Consider the following 15778-nt stretch of genomic DNA (forward strand, 5'->3'; position numbering starts at 1 on the left):
GGAGCATAATGGCCTAATGAAATGGGAACGAGCTAGTGTAGGATATTGGGGGATAGCTCATTCCCTTTATGAAAGTTGAGACAGCAGAATTAGTCCAGAGACCCACGCTCACCCCTGGTTTGTCGCCTAAAAATATCAAATTCATATTGATTGCTCTCTGATGAATGATTTGCATGGTTAAAATGGAAACATGTTCATCAATTTAAGTCCTGGCTTGCCGTAATGTGTTTCTTCCTGAATACAGCGTGCGTGACTTGGAAGCAACTCAAGTGGCATCATAAATATTGCAGCTGCCAAGTTTGGGGCTTGTTTCTTTGACCTGGTTCTTAATCAGTCAATAAGTAATAAGAGTGGTTTGGTCTTGAGAGCGTGAGGAGCGCCGACAACCCACATGATTAAAATTCATAAGATAGATATTTATCAAAATAACACTTAACCACAAAGGAAAGGCATTGATCAGCCCTTCAACCCATATCACTTACAACAGAGGCTTGCCTTCCAAATCTAATGGACATCGCTGGTTTCGTGGTTGAATGAGGAGGCAATTGTGCTTTTAGGTCAGTGGGGGATCCATTTGCAAAAGAACAGTCAATTTTGGATCACAGATCATTACACTTGAAAGGAATAATGGAGATCTTCTAGCTCAAAGCTGTCATTTTATAGATAAGGAAACTGAGACCTAGAGAATTGGATTGCCTAAGGTCTCACCATTATTTTAAGCACTTAGATCTTCTAGGATGTTCAGCTAGTTCAGTTCAAGAATACACCAGACCTATATCCAGCAAAGCCTTGGGACCTCCGAATTTAGAGGACCATTAGCATGACTACCAATAGACTTTTTTTTTCCTTTGACCTAAAACAAAGTGAAAATGAACCTATCAACAAATAGAGCCTCTACCACCCGGTATTCATTCATAACACAAACTATGTATTAAGCCTACTGTGTCCCCGGTACTCAAACGATCAAATTCTTGAGAAATCATTAACCCTCCAATCTGGAACTTCAAAGCTTACTTCTAAAAACTCATAGGAGTCTTCACCACCGAGATCCACTGTTCTAGTTCAAGAGAAACGTCTTTATACACCTATCAGAGATTTCCCTACTAGATGCCATGAATAAAAAGATAATTGAGAATAGCATGACATCAAAAAGATGTGGACGTTCCAGGGCAGTGCCATGTCCATGTTCTCACTTAGCTTCAATTTTTTTTTTAAACACTGTACAGAAGTTTGGAAATGTTTTATGAAGTCTATTCAAAGAAAACAGTGGTAATAAAAGCTGGAGCTAAGACTTAAAATCAGGTCAATTTGACTCCAAGGGCAACCCAAGCTTCTCTCTCTAGCCAGTGCTGTTGAGGAGCTGGTTTGGAACAGTCGGTTATACAGACATGGGCAGCTTTGAGCCTGAAAGTAGCAAATGTAGGTTTCAATTGGTCAATAAGGTTCTTCCTTCCCACCTGTTAACCTTGGAATTTTCCCCCTTCATCTTTGGTATCTTTATTTTTTGTGTAAGATATGGGCTTGATAATGCTAAGATTTGACTTTGAATGTAACGTTGGTTCAAAACCTGACGGGAAGAAACAAATGACAGGAAAACGCAAAGGCAGAATAGAGAACTTTTCATAATGACGCAAGAAAAATGTAGTCTGAATCTTACAGGTTGCTATGTTTAGCTGTGGCTTGTCCCCCAAGTTGTCATTTGTTGGCAGCACTGTCTTCAGTGTGGCTGTGTGAGAGGTGGTAGGACTTTTAAGAGATAGGGCCTTTCAGTTGGAGATCCTTGGGCTAACAAGGACCCTGACCTCAGAAGGGATTAACATGGGAACCCTGAGTTAATTCTTATGAGAGTGAGTTTTTATAACATAGGCTGAGCTTGACTACTGAGTTGCTCTCTGGCTTCCTGTCTGATGATGTGCTTTCTTGCTCCCTCACACATTCCTGAAGCCATCTGTGGTTAGGCCCTCATCAGAAGCCAAGCCAATGGAGCTGCCTGGTCTCGTATTTTCAGACTTCAAAAACGTGAGCTAAATAAACTCATTTTATGTATAAAGTTGCCCAGTTTCAAGTGTTTTGTTATAGTAACTGAAAAAAGAAAGAAAGGAAAAAAGGAAAACCCAGACTAATACTCTGCTAAATGCTGATCAATTTTGCTACCTGTGCCTGTCTGAGCGAGGCTTGCTGGACTGACAAAGGAGGAAGGAACCCTTATCATTTCCCAGTTCTCTCTGCCTGTACCCCCAGGGGACTGGTTTTATAATGTCATCACTTTTCAGTTGATATCTCAGCATCAAATTATTATCTCCAAACTCTTCTCCTACATCATTTTCATTAGCTCCTTTAAATTAATCTGATTTAGCTGAAGCTATTAACTGAGCTACGGCAGGTATCAAGAGTTCATCTTCTACTTGGTATCATGAGGTCTTTGAGAAAAGCCCCTTTCAACAGAGGCCAATTTTGTTGCTATCATATTGATGTCCACTCATCAGCTGATAACTCTCTATTAGCCCATCAAGTCCAGCTTTTAATGGCCAAACCATATCTGTGACTGCAATTCAATTTCCACTCTGCACTTGTGGTTCCTTGATACCTTGGAATTCTTTAAACCTGCTTGATTAGCCACCTGAGGCAAATGGCTCAGTCATTTTAAGTTTTATGAAACATCTGTGCACTTTGATCACAGACCAGCCAGAGGAGAAAATGGATCTGGAATATTTCTCCTTAAACCATTCAGGAAGCATGCACCCCAAGATTTATGGGACACAAAATTCAGCAGGAGTGGGAAAAGTACTTAGGCATGTAAAAAAGATCAAATCCGTAACCAACCCAAGGATTTAACTGAAGTAGTGTCCTCTAAGGAATCAAAGGGTGTAGGGTTCTCTGGGCTCACCATCTGAGGTTGCCCCAAGGGAGGCCTGTTATGTAGTGGAAACAACTCACTCTATTTTCTTTACGTCTTGGTTCTTAGAGATTCTTGGTGGGTGCACAAATATATTAAAAGGAAACTTCTTTTCCTCTTGAAGATCTTCCTCTAGGGTTGGGGATGCGGCTCAATGGTAGGCATAAGCCCCTGGGTTTGATCCATAGCAACACACGCACACACACACACACACACACACACCACCTTCCTCCTTTGATTTTTTTTCTCCCTTCTTCCTTCGCTCTTACCTACACCGAATACATCTGTTTTTAAAATCCTACGTAGGTTCACGGTTGTTTTAGTCAGCTTTTTCACTCTGTGACTGAAAGATCTGACCAGAACAACTGTAGAGGAGGAAGACTTTATTTGAGGGCTCACAGTTTCAGAGTTCTTAGTCCATAGACAGCTGGCTCCATTCCTTGGGGCCCAAGGTGAGGCAGAACATCATGACAGAAGAATGTGGCAGAGGGAAGCAGCTCACATGATGATTGGGAAGCAGAGAGAGAGAGAGAGAGAGAGACTCACCTGCCAGGTTCAAAATATATGCCCCAAAGACACCTCCCCCCAGGACCCCCGCCTTCAGTCACTACTCAGTTAATCCCTATCAGGGGATCAATTCACTAATTGGATTAAGACTCTGATAACCCAATCATTTCTCCTCTAACCTTCTTGCATTGTCTCAAACAAGAGCTTTTGGGGGACACGTCACATCCAAACCATCACAATGGTGCTACAGAGAATCTGTTAGTTTGAACATATGTAATGAGCAGAAGAACAAAAGAGAGGCCCCTGTCATTGAGATGCTGTCCCTGCCCTCATAGGCCATGCAGCTCTCCTATCAGACATGGATATGTAATAGCAAGCTCAGACACAGTGAGCCTGAGGTCCACAGTGCGGGCTCTCTCCAGACCAGCCCTGACTCTGGGACTCTAACCCAGAATCTGAACCCTCCCTGGCACAGATCCTACTACCAGAGACATGGGAGTAGAGGGCTCTAATGGTCTCAGAACTGACATTGGCTCCAAACCATTTCAAAACCTGACCTTTACCTTGGAGTATTTGCTGGTCATGAGGGAGACACCGGCCGGCCTTGAGGGCACTTGAAAGCGTGTAAGCTCTTTTTACCATATTTGTTCAAACAAACAAGTTTTGGAGAGGCACAGTCTTCTCTCACACCTGGAATTCATCTAGACCCCAGGGACTCTAGCACTGAAATAACATGCAGCTACTCTAAACACAACAGGGGAAAATTGACAAGCGCTACCCGAGCTGACAAATTATGTATCATAATGCTATTTTAAAATGTGCAGCATAAAAGATAAGAGTGAGTATAAACTCCCTATGATTATAGCTCTTGCATAACAATTAAACCCAAATAATAATAATAATCCAATAATTACTTAATGCAAAGTCAATATAAATGTACAAAACCATATAGTTCAAGTGAACAGATCAATTCGCCGTGATGGAAGGCACTATTTACTGAAACAATGTCACTACTCATGGGTTAAGCAGAGCATAGAATGCTCCTACTCAGGTTCTGTGTCTTCCAGAAGGATGTATTGGAATCCTGACCCCTGGAACCTGTGAATGTAACTGAATATAGGGTTTCTGCAGATGTAACCAAGTTCAGATGAGGTCACTGGGCTGGCCCTCATCCAACAGGCCTGGGGTCAGATAAGGATGGGAGAGATGCACAGAGAAGGTCATGTGATACAGGGGCAGAGATTGGAGTGACACTGCTGAAAGTGTCAAGGAATACCAAAGATTGACAGTCACCATAGGAAGCTAGAAGAGGTAAGGAAGGACTCTATCCAGAGTCTCAGTGGGAGCATAGCCTGACTGACACACCTTGATTTTGGACTTCTGGTCTCCAGAACCATGAGAGAATGAGCCATCCAGTTCATGGGCCTTTGTTAACAGCAGTCCTAGAAAAATAATACTGATTTTTTTTTTCAGGTTAACATGCCCATATTACATGGCATATGTGATGAAGAGTTTTGGGGATACCACCTGCTGCAAACCCTTGTCTTACCAAGGTCCCCTGGGCTCATTTGGCCTTCAAGGGCATAACCCTCTCCAAGTCCACTTCACTTCTTTTTCTCATGTATCACAGCAAGTAAAATACCTTTTTTTTGTGCCAAAGTGATTGAAAATATAAGCCCAAAGAGTAGAGGAGAAAATGTCTTTCCTTTAGATTATCATCAAAATGAAAACATATCATTTAAATTACCATAGAGAACTCAGATCCTTGTGGACACACAAACTCTGATTTGAGGAGTAAAACCATCTAGATGTTTTCCCTTTCTCATTCCCTCTTGCCTTTCCCAGATATTCTGACTCTTGCTTCTCCCTGCACCCTGAGATCAAGAGCCTCCAGCTTCAGAAATCAACTATGGACTTCTGTGGCCCATGACCCTTGACCAACCCTGCCTTTGCAGGTAGGGTCTGGGTGGTCAGCTTCCAGCAATGTCCTATAGGGCCCCTGTGCTGGCATGCCCTGCTCCAGGATCAGAACCTACTCTTTGGGCCTGTCTATATCAACATCAGAGCCAACAAGAATACAGAGTGCATGATACCTGCACAGGCTCCTCTGAACAGCCTTGGTCTCCCTGTGAACCTCACTAAGAAACTATAAGACAGAGTGTGATATTAAGATCATTTAGCAACCCATCTCCCAGTTTCCCTGGGAGGAGGCATTTACCTGGTGGGGTCCAGCGTAACTGTCAGGGATGCCATCTCTCTTTTCAGGGCAGGACTCACTGTGTCTAGGAGACATGCAGGAGTGGGCAGGCGTGCAGGAACCCTGGGGCCTAACTGACAGGTTGGCAGCTCCTTATCAAGGCTTACCAGGCCTCCCTGAGTGGGGCAGCTGGGTTAGTTATGGGGTACTAGTAGGACTTGGAGCACTGGCTATTTTTCTGCTAATCTGGAAACATGTTGATGCTTTAATAACTGGCGTAACCAAAGCAGTGTATTCTACCCCAACATCAGCCCTAGCATAAAAACCACAGAAGAGCCAATTATATGCATCTAAGTTGTGTTTCAGAAGGGGCTGGGCATTTCTCAAGACCTTGATTTGAATATTATGATTGTACCGAGATTAAGGGGTAACTGTGTCTTTTCAAACATTGGCAGGAACGGGAATATCCATCGTTCCTCTGCAGCCCAGCAACGCCCCTCTGATGTATCCATCTGGCCCACTGTGAGACGAGTAAAAAGTTATGGTCCTAGGAAAGAAAACAACTTTTAGTTATGCTGTCTTGTACAGGCACAAATCATTTTCAAACAAGCTAAATTAACACTAATTGAGAAACAGATGTCCAACTCCTTCTCTGGAACTCACTGGCTTCATTATTCAAATCTTCGCAGGAAGCAGTCTCATAGGTACACTGAAGCATACCTAGGATCACTAATGACAAGCCCAAATCATGCCTACCCTCCACTCTCCTCTGGCAGGCATTTTTTCCTCCTCCATTATAATCCTCATGATAATGCCACTTGACCAGTAAAAAGAGCATCTGTCGGGAGAATGTACTGAATCCAAAACCTTATAGTACTAGGAGCTTTGGGGTGTTAATTACACAAATTGCCCATCAACTCCATTGTTACTTTCTTTCCTCTGATAAATTTTAAAAAATGTTGAGACTTGTAAGCATGAATGCAGTTCTCCTATAAATATGGATGGGGATCCTGCCTTCTTCCTAACAGCCGAAACCACAGAGCACTGGTCAGTTGACTGTGAGGCAGTGTGGGGTGGTGGGAAGCGCACTGACTGGGCGTGGGGCGTCTGGTTTCACACCAGCTCTGTTACATCGACCTGGGTGATCTTGATCTGGCTCTCTAAGCCTCCCTGAGCCTCACCTTTAGTACTTGTTTTCCAGGCCTGGTTGGCATAAGGAAAAGTAAAATGTTGAGAGTGAAGTCACACCCAGACTCCCCAGCAAGTGAGAGTGGTTTGTGTGCACACGAAGTGGAATGAATGCTGGCCCCAAAAGAGCTGGGTTTCATGCTGCTGTCTTTCCTGTGTAAGCCTAGAAGAGTAAGCGCCGTAAGCTTCTGGGATTCATGTTCTTCACGTGCAAAAAGTCAATGTTATACAAATGATTCCAAGGTCCCTTCCATTGCCGAGACCTCTGCTGCTAACCCAAAGCGTGGCTCTACCACTGGCTTGGTTACTTGCCACATGGTGGTTGCAATGTCACAAGGGTTCAGGGGGTCTGGGAGTGCTTCCTGAGCGTCCTGCTCAAAGGATCACTATGGAATGTAGGATGAGGACACAGACCTTGAGTGTCCCTGTGACACTTTTTAAGTGTCTTTTCTTGTAGTCCCCTTCTTCGTCTTTACTTGCCTCTGTCCGATTTTTCCTGCTGACTCCTCTCCTTGCTCCTGTTTCCTCCTCTCTGAGCTCTCGGGCTTGCAGAGGCGAGTGTGATTGGGCTGGCCTCCAGACAGAACCAATCTTGGGCTCACTTGGCCTTTCAGATTGTGGGTATAAAATGAGAACAACTGAAAATCAGGGCCCATTTAGTAGTGATGAAATTAATGGGTGGTGGTTTAGGAAGGAAGTAGAGGCTGTTGTTTAGCCTTGTAAACACAGGAAGTCCTTCTGCCCTTGGTACTCGGAGAATCTTGAGCTCACTGATGATCACGCTAATAATAACCCTGAGCCTAGCCAGGAGGTCTCTTCTTGGGGGTGTCCTGCACGTTCTCAACTGCAGTTTTGCTCCTCCCCCCCATTGCTCTAACGAGGCTGCTCTTATTGGGCCCCACTTGCAGGTGGAGATTTCAAGGCACCAAAGGTCACATGGTGCCTTGTCATTGGTTCTACTATTTTCTTAACCATTGATACTAAATAAACCACAGTGAAGAACAAGGTGATTGCCATTAAGATATTTGTTTTCCTTCCAGAACCGCTCCTGGGTGACGCTCTGGATGGGGCCATGTGACTCTGGGTCTAGGGTGGGCCGACAGTTCTGTATCCCTCCTTCCTCTCCTGTTGCTTAGCTTGTGTAGTTGAGTGTTGTGGGCAGCAACACGGGGAAAATGAGGACCGTGGAGTAGCACTGGCTCAAACAAGATGTGGGGCAGGCGAGCGACTGAGTCTTAACAAACCAAAGGTCATCATGACCTTCTCTGAAAGGTGAAATCTCACCAGGTTTCTTGAGAGGTTGGGGGATAGGTCAACCCACAGCTGGCCATTCAAATGCACATCTGCAAATGAGCAGATGAACACTGAGCAGATGAAGAATGGGTGCCCTGGAGATCACAGAAGACTGGGCGGGAGCACCCAAGGCTACCTCATGACCTTTGGGGCCCTAGCACTTTTGCCTTCATGGGACCCTTCATCCAAAAATCATATTAAAAATTCTATTTATAATTACATGAGCATAAATAAAAATAAATTAATATTACATATTAAATAATTTTATTCAACCTCAGCATTCATTTTTTTTCTTCTGATTTTATAACACATTGTAAAGTTTACTTGAAACCATACAAGTATTGGAAAACGAGGCCCTAGGCACTGAGCCTCCTTTTCCTGGTGGATAAATGGACCCTAGAAGCATCCTTTGCATCCCAGCAGCTGGTCCCTCAGATCTGCCCAAGCCTGTCTAGGCCAGAATCACCCAGATTCTCAGAATTAGCCTTAAAGCAACTCTTTGGGTATCTAGGAGGTGCAGAAGCATAAATGCCTTTTAAGATGAAGAAACTGAATATTGGAGAGGCCAAGGTCAAGTCATCACAGATGGAGAAGCTAGAATTCCAATTTAGCTCCTCCTGGCTCAACAGCCCATGGTTCGCTGCCTGATTCCATTGTGGAGCCCTGAGCTGCTGCGGTATAACCCTATTCCAGACCAGAGGCCCTCTATGGGGAACTGCACTGGAAACCTTTCTGTAGGTCTTAGCAAATGTGGACACTTATCATTAGGCAAGGTTGGACCAGTGATGGTAGATCATAAGGAGAAAAGCCTAAAAATAAATTCCACTTAATGCAATGGAGAAGGCCCCACAGAGATGCACAGAGGAGAAAAGAAATCATCCCCAGAGGATTAATGTTCTAGTAAACTGTAAGCTGCTTATATTTTCACCCCATTACCATAACTTTCAAATAACTGTCTCAAATGATAAAAAGGCAATTACTAAGGGCCAGATGCATACAGGCGGGGGGGGGGGGGCTCTGTTCCTGTACCATCAGGGGTCCCCTTTGTACCACTTCCAATGGTGGTGTGGTCTCTATAAAGAGGAGACACTGGATTTGCAGCAAGTGGGAACGTTTTACCTCTCCTGGAGGCAACTCTGAATCAATTTTCTGAGCATCCATTCTCTGAGGTCCAAGAGGCTGGGATCTGGAATTCTGAGGTTTACATGTAGGCATGACCATTTACTAGTGTGTAACTGAGCAAGTTACTTAATCTCTCTAATCCCCTGACTAAAAAGTTCCTCACAATTCCAACCCTACCAAGCACACAGGATTTTTTTTTTTAAGGCTTTAATGAAGTAAGGGATGTCAATGGGGCTTGGTTTGATTTGGGAACTGCAGAACATGGTCCAGATGATCACAACTTCACCCTGTCCCAAAGAGTTCCCTGTTCTCAGACTTTATTGTGTGTTTACCCTTGGTCACACTGAGTGGGGGTGGTCAGATCTCAAAGCTGAGCTGTCATACAATGGCAGTAGATTACACTAATTTGTTTTTATTTGACATAGTTGGAATTAAAGCTTTTTGAAAGCTCTATGCAAATGTATGTAAATGACCCCATTTCATGCAAAATAATGTGCAAATAGTGTCCCTGCCTTGGCTTAGAAAAATCTGGTGGCCAAAGGCTGTTTATATCATCACAAGAATCAGGAAAATATTTTAAACTTCAGTTACCCTTCCAGATGTTTAAAAAAATATGGATGTTTGGGAACCTGAAATTTATCTCCTAGTTTATCAGCTATGCACTTATTTTTTTTGCCATTTTTACTCGTGCATTATAATTATATTATTATAATTTTATAGTCTTCATCAGGCTATCTGACATCTATTAAGCAAAACATTTTATTAATCCTGGCAAAGAATGTTTTGTTGAATCAGTCTTCGAAAGTCATGGGATGTTTAAGCAGGTAGACCTTTAATGATCAATCCCATAATTTGGTATACTTGTTCTACAAATAGATAAACTGAGGCTTGGGGAAGGGATGGGACTCCACCAATGGTGGAGCAAGAACAAGAGCCCAGGTGTCCTGACCAACTCCAGGGCTCTTTACAACAAAGAGATGGTGGTCATGGCACACATCCATGGGCACATGGGCTTCTGAAGGAAGAAATGGGCTGACCTACTGAGACTGGGGCAAAGGACAGATAGTCCCCACAGATAGTGAATGACTGGGGCAGGAAGATAGAAGCTGATTCAAAAGGAAATAAAATGCTAATACCTCCAGAGTACTTCCCCTTCCTCTGCCACCTATTGCCAAGGTCCCCTGCCTCCTGGGAATTATTCCTCCTAGCAAGGAGTGGTTAATGAATACCTCCAGTGGGGGCTCCTTTCCTGCCCTTTCAGGTAGATATGGAAAATAGGGAGAGGTACCTGGATGCTCTCTTCCTGCCCTTTTGATCATGTAGGGTGGGAGAAAAGAGGAGGCAGGAGAAGAAAGGAAACCTGAAATCTATAAAAGGTGCAAGACACCCCCACTCCCTGAGGCACCAGCTCTGGACCCCTTGCTCTTTGGGGGAGTTCCCCCCACTGCTGTTTCTTAAATTAAATTTACCTTTTGCTCTTGCCTTGGCATTTCTCAGTGTTTAATCTTTAACACTGGAAGAACAAGGACCTGATCCTGACTTTCAAGACCAGTTTCAGATGGTGGCTCATCTGGAATCATCACCAAAGTAAGCATTTCTGCACCCTGCATCTTTCTGAGGTGCGCCTTGCTGTCTCTTTCTTTCTGGAGGACAACAATGGGCACTCATTGGCCAACTAAATGCAGTTAGTGCAAACTGCCATTCTACAAGACTCTGGTGACAGGATTCACTACCTAGGTGATTCCTAATTACCTGTCCTGCAGGTCAGGCATGTTGGGTTCTGCCAGAGCTGTTTCTTACTACCTTATCTGGTATTAGTAGGCAGTGTCCCTAATCCCGGTTAGCCTTTGGAGACAAAGGGTTGGAACAACTGCAAGATTCTGGCCTGGGCCACTCCCTAGGGAATCTTAAGCATTTCTTCCTCCACCTCCTCTTCCAACTGACCTTATGGGGTATTCTGTGGCACTGGTTAATCAAGTGGCACTGGGCAAATGCCCCAGTAACACATCAACCTTGGTATGATCCATACTGCACTCTCCCATGCTCAGTCCTCCGGAGCACACCTCTCTTCCCATCGATGGGACTCTAGCTGTTTAGGCTCCAGGGTTAAGAGAGAGACATGGACTGATTCATAAGGAAATGCCTCTGTTCCCTTTGTTTGCATATTAAGCCTTTACAAGCCTGTAGGGATTCTCCCCATTGTTGTTTCTGTGCTCCTGTGTGCTCCACTAGCTTCTTTGACTGCAAAAAGGGAGATTTATACCCATAGCCTTTCAATTCACCTTTGGCTTAGATTCCTCTGGGAAAAGGATGTTAAGGGTCTAACAATCATAAAATGTCCTCCTCACTTTCTGGAGATTCCTTTGGCCCCCAGCAAGTGTAAACTCTCTATTCTAGCCTTTACCCCTAGAGTTCTTCTGCTGCCAAAAAAAAAAAAAAAAAAAAATGGTCTCAATACAAACTCTCCAGTAGAGAATCATAGCCATCAGAGGCAAATACAAATTTTAACACCATTCTACTGCTTAGCCTGTTCTGTAAAAAGGAAGGAAATAGTCTGAAGTTCCCATGTGTAGGCATAAGGATTTCTCAGACCTTGTTTAAAAAAAAGAAGAAAGCCAAATTGTGCCAAAAATTTAAATTAGATTAAATTCTGACCCTCTATTCCAGGTGTCACCAGATCTTCCTCCTCCTGCAAAGTTTATTAACTAATGGGAGGCTCAAACACAGACAGATTAAGATTCCCTACAAAAAGGGGCCAACAGCTAGGAAAGAGATAAGAGTTTCTAGATATGGAAATATATTTTAGTGTGGAAAGTAGAAGGAAAAAGAAATGTTCCTGAATAAAAAAGTCTTTGTGCGTGATGAACCCAGTGTAATTTCAACTGACAATTGGGAGCCATCTTGTCATAAAGCCATGAAAAGTTAATTTCAGTTTTACTATAAATTACTGAGATTTCTAAACTTGTTTGGAATTCCTGCCTGTGCCTTGAACTCATCCATGCCTGGCTTTCCTTGACCAGATAACAACCCTCTCTAAAATCTTTTGGTGCCTCATAAATCCTGGCTCCCCGTGACCAGATAACAACCCTCTCTGAAACCTCAGCAGCACCTCATAAATTCTGATGTTGGGATCTGAATTTATTCCCTCCCTTGAAATATTAAGCCATGTAGATCATTAACCTACCACCTGCCTTTGTATTATGCTTGTCAAAATCCTGTTAGCTGTAAGTTCTCAAGACACACACCTTTGCAACTTTTTGTGCTATAAAAACCTTTTCCTGGAAATCTGGGGTGCTGATCTCTAGCCCAGGATTTGGAGAGACAGCTGATGGCCAGCTTAATTTGTGTATATAATATAAGCTTGCTTAATTTTACTTAAAATTGGAGTTGGTGGTCTTGTCTTTGCATCGTGGTTCAACAGTGTGGTAAAGCAAAAAGTTGTAGAATGTCTAAATAAGTTACAGAAGGTTTATGGAAGGTAGGTTTCAAAAAGTTTGTGTGCCATTAAATTGGTTATATATAATTAGCACAATCAGTTAAAGTTATTTAAGGCCTTTTTCCTAAGGTCAAATGTTAATGTACTGATATAAACCAAAGTTTAATCCTCTGTGTGTTAAAGTAACAAAAATTTCTTAAAACATTAATCTGTTCTCACCTATGAAGAAAATTTTTTGTGCCTTTTAAGTTTTGTTATTTAGAGAAACTAGTCTTAAAGGAATTAAGGTTTGCACAACTCCATTTAAACAACAACTATTATTTTAGAGTATTACACCATACTACAGATTCTGAATTTTTCTTTAAAAGATAAACTTGGTTAATATAAGAACATTGGTGTAATTGTGGTGCTGTTATTGGCTCCTTCGCATACTAAATATATTCATATCTTCCAAGTATCAAGTCTTTAAGACTTTGGGCGAACATTTTACCAAGCTGGTGTTCTTCAAACTAAAGTTTGAAGTAAAAATTTGGGATTATAAAAATTATGTTTCTTGGTTCATAGCTATTATATGAACTAAAATTTTCTTACTCTTATTAATTTCATTATGTGGTATTTTCCACATAAACTTTATAACTATTATCAGTTAATTCCTTACAAAAGTACAACTTTCAATATAACAAGCTGAGTTAATTTGAGATAATATGCCATCACTCATAGGACAGACAAGATGTAAGCCTGACTTTCAGTACTAAAATGACCTCAATTAAATAGAAGGGGTAAATAACTGTAAAGTTATAGACAATAAAGGTAAAACCCAGTCTCTTCCTTTAAGACTGGTGAAACTGAATTGCTGGATGTTTAACTCAAAACTTGGAGAATAAAGCTAAGGAAATAAAAGGGCCAAGAAAAACAGCCAACATTTAGCTCTTGCCCTCTGAATCACTTAAACCCAGGGAACAAGGGGACTTCTCTGAGGTCTATGAAACTCTGGGCCACTAGACCTCCTGATCAGGGGGATCATTGAGACCCTGGAGAATAGAAGACTGACCAGTGCACATGCTACAAAGAGGAGAAGGAAATGTCCCCGTTGCTTCCAAGGAAAGCCATGTGGTCAACAAGGCTCTGATCTATCCAGGCAGATGGCACCAGAGGCTTCTCACAAGTTCCCAAGAGTGACCCCTGAGGAAAATCAGCTGACACTTAACAATAGATAGTAACAAGGTCAATTTGACAGCTTGGTCTTAAACAAAACAGTTATAACCAAAATATAGTCATACCTCGGCATTTACAAGGAAAAGACAACGTAACTTAAGAAGTACACTGTGTCAGCCCCATCAAGAGTAAATAGAACTAAGTAAATAGAACTAATCCTAAGGAAGATTCTTAGTCAGGATTGCTAATAACTATCAAAAGAGACTATCAGAGTCAAAGTTTTTTTAGTCAATTTAAGGCCTATAAATCTTCCTGACTTCCTATGTAGACAGACTTGTTTTGTTTGTTATCCCTCAGTGACAGAAATAAAGGGATCTATACTAAACACAGCAGTTATGACAACATAAAGGTATTTTATAAAAGTCAGATGACATTAGATATCTTAATTACATCTTATTTTGGCATCTGTGACATTATAAAAACTAACTGTTGTGTTTACATTCCTGATAACTCTGACAATGTAACTAATATCCTTAAAGATTTACATTCCCAGAAGAGGTCATGTCCTCACTGGCCTTGTCCTGGGAACAATGTCTTAGCTCTTGCACCTCCTGGAAAAAAAAATTACTAGTTTCTATTATCATCATGATATTCATTGACATGTTCCAGATGCTGTGACATTTATTTTTATTAATCTCATTCCAGTACTCATATCTTTTTGTTTCACTCATAGAAGCACCCACCTCTCAGAGGACTTCCAAACCAGATTTTTTACCATGACCCCTCGACTGACCCAAAACATTCCTAAAAGGGAAACCCAGACTGCTTGCTCCATGTCACCCCTTCCCAGCCTGAAGCAGCCAGAGTGGTCATCATCTAGTTCTCCTTACAGTATTAAGGTCTTCCTTAATCAGAAGAGGGAATGAGACTGGGCCAAAGGACACATAGTCCCTATAGATAAAAAATTATGAGGACTGATTCAAAAAGAAATGAAATGCCAATTCCTCCAGAGTGCTTCCCCTCCTTGCCCACCTGTTGCCAAGGTCACCCACCCCCAGAGAATTTTTTCTCCCAGCAAAGAGCTGCTAATGAATGTCCCCAGCTGTTCCTTTCCTGCCTTTTTTGGGCAATACACAAAATAGGGAGAGGTACTCCCCTGGAGAGCTCTGTTCCTGCCCTTTTGGTCACATCAGCAAAGTGGGAAGAGGAGGCATGAGGTCACATTCTCTCTCTCTCCCTTTCTCCATTCTGTTTCTTAAATAAAATTTACTTTTTACTCTTGCCTCAGAGTTTCTTGGGTGTTTAATCGTCAACACTGGGGAAATGAGGACCTGATCTTGATTTTCAGGACTGGTTTCATTACATGCTAGGGATCATTGTAAAAATCCAGGCTATCTTTGTAAATACTTACCCTGGGTAGTAACTGGTGAGGAGGAATTAAATTTCTGGACAAGTCCATTTCCTCCAGGGGATTACAATTAAGATACTATCACAATAGCCTTTTGTTAATAATAATAGTAATGAAAATGGCCTTACACATACTGTTAAACTCTGGGTAGGACACTATGTAATCCTCTTGCATTCCTGTAGAATCTGGATTAGGGGTTCTCTACCATGCATCCCAATATCACCTGGGGAGATTTAAAACATCTGTACTTACACTCCATCCCAACCAATTCCTTGGACTCTCAGGGGTGATACCTGGGCAGCAAGACCCAGAGAAGTACCCTGAGAAGCCAGAGGCTGCAGAGAGTTCAGCTGAGGCTCTATTGCTATACCTGGAGAGCCTCTTGATATCCTTTGACATTATCACAAGACACAATACATTTGGTTCATTTCCCAGGAGGACACTGAACCACCACTGGGCTGTCCGCTCCACTTATCCAGAGGCCTCTTGCCATTGTTCATTACATGTCTTTCAGAAGTCTCTCTGGCAGGTACAACAGCCGTGGGCAGAGAGCAACCAGACTAATCCACCACAGGA

The 15778-nt window shown here is 42.5% G+C and overlaps 1 protein-coding gene and 1 long non-coding RNA gene across 2 annotated transcripts in view; both read right to left on the reverse strand.

Moving 5' to 3' along the window:
* Positions 1–15778, reverse strand: part of Alk (ALK receptor tyrosine kinase) — a 643754-nt gene that overhangs the window by 213791 nt on the left and 414185 nt on the right. The gene's annotated exons all lie outside the window — the stretch shown is intronic.
* On the reverse strand, positions 3265–4847 carry LOC139701778 (uncharacterized). The gene is made up of 2 exons (XR_011704324.1): positions 4769–4847; positions 3265–3335 (listed from the first exon to the last, which is right to left on the reverse strand). It is a non-coding gene; the product is annotated as an uncharacterized lncRNA (long non-coding RNA).

The sequence above is a fragment of the Marmota flaviventris genome, chromosome 14 (assembly GCF_047511675.1).
Source record: "Marmota flaviventris isolate mMarFla1 chromosome 14, mMarFla1.hap1, whole genome shotgun sequence".
NCBI lineage: Eukaryota > Metazoa > Chordata > Mammalia > Rodentia > Sciuridae > Marmota > Marmota flaviventris.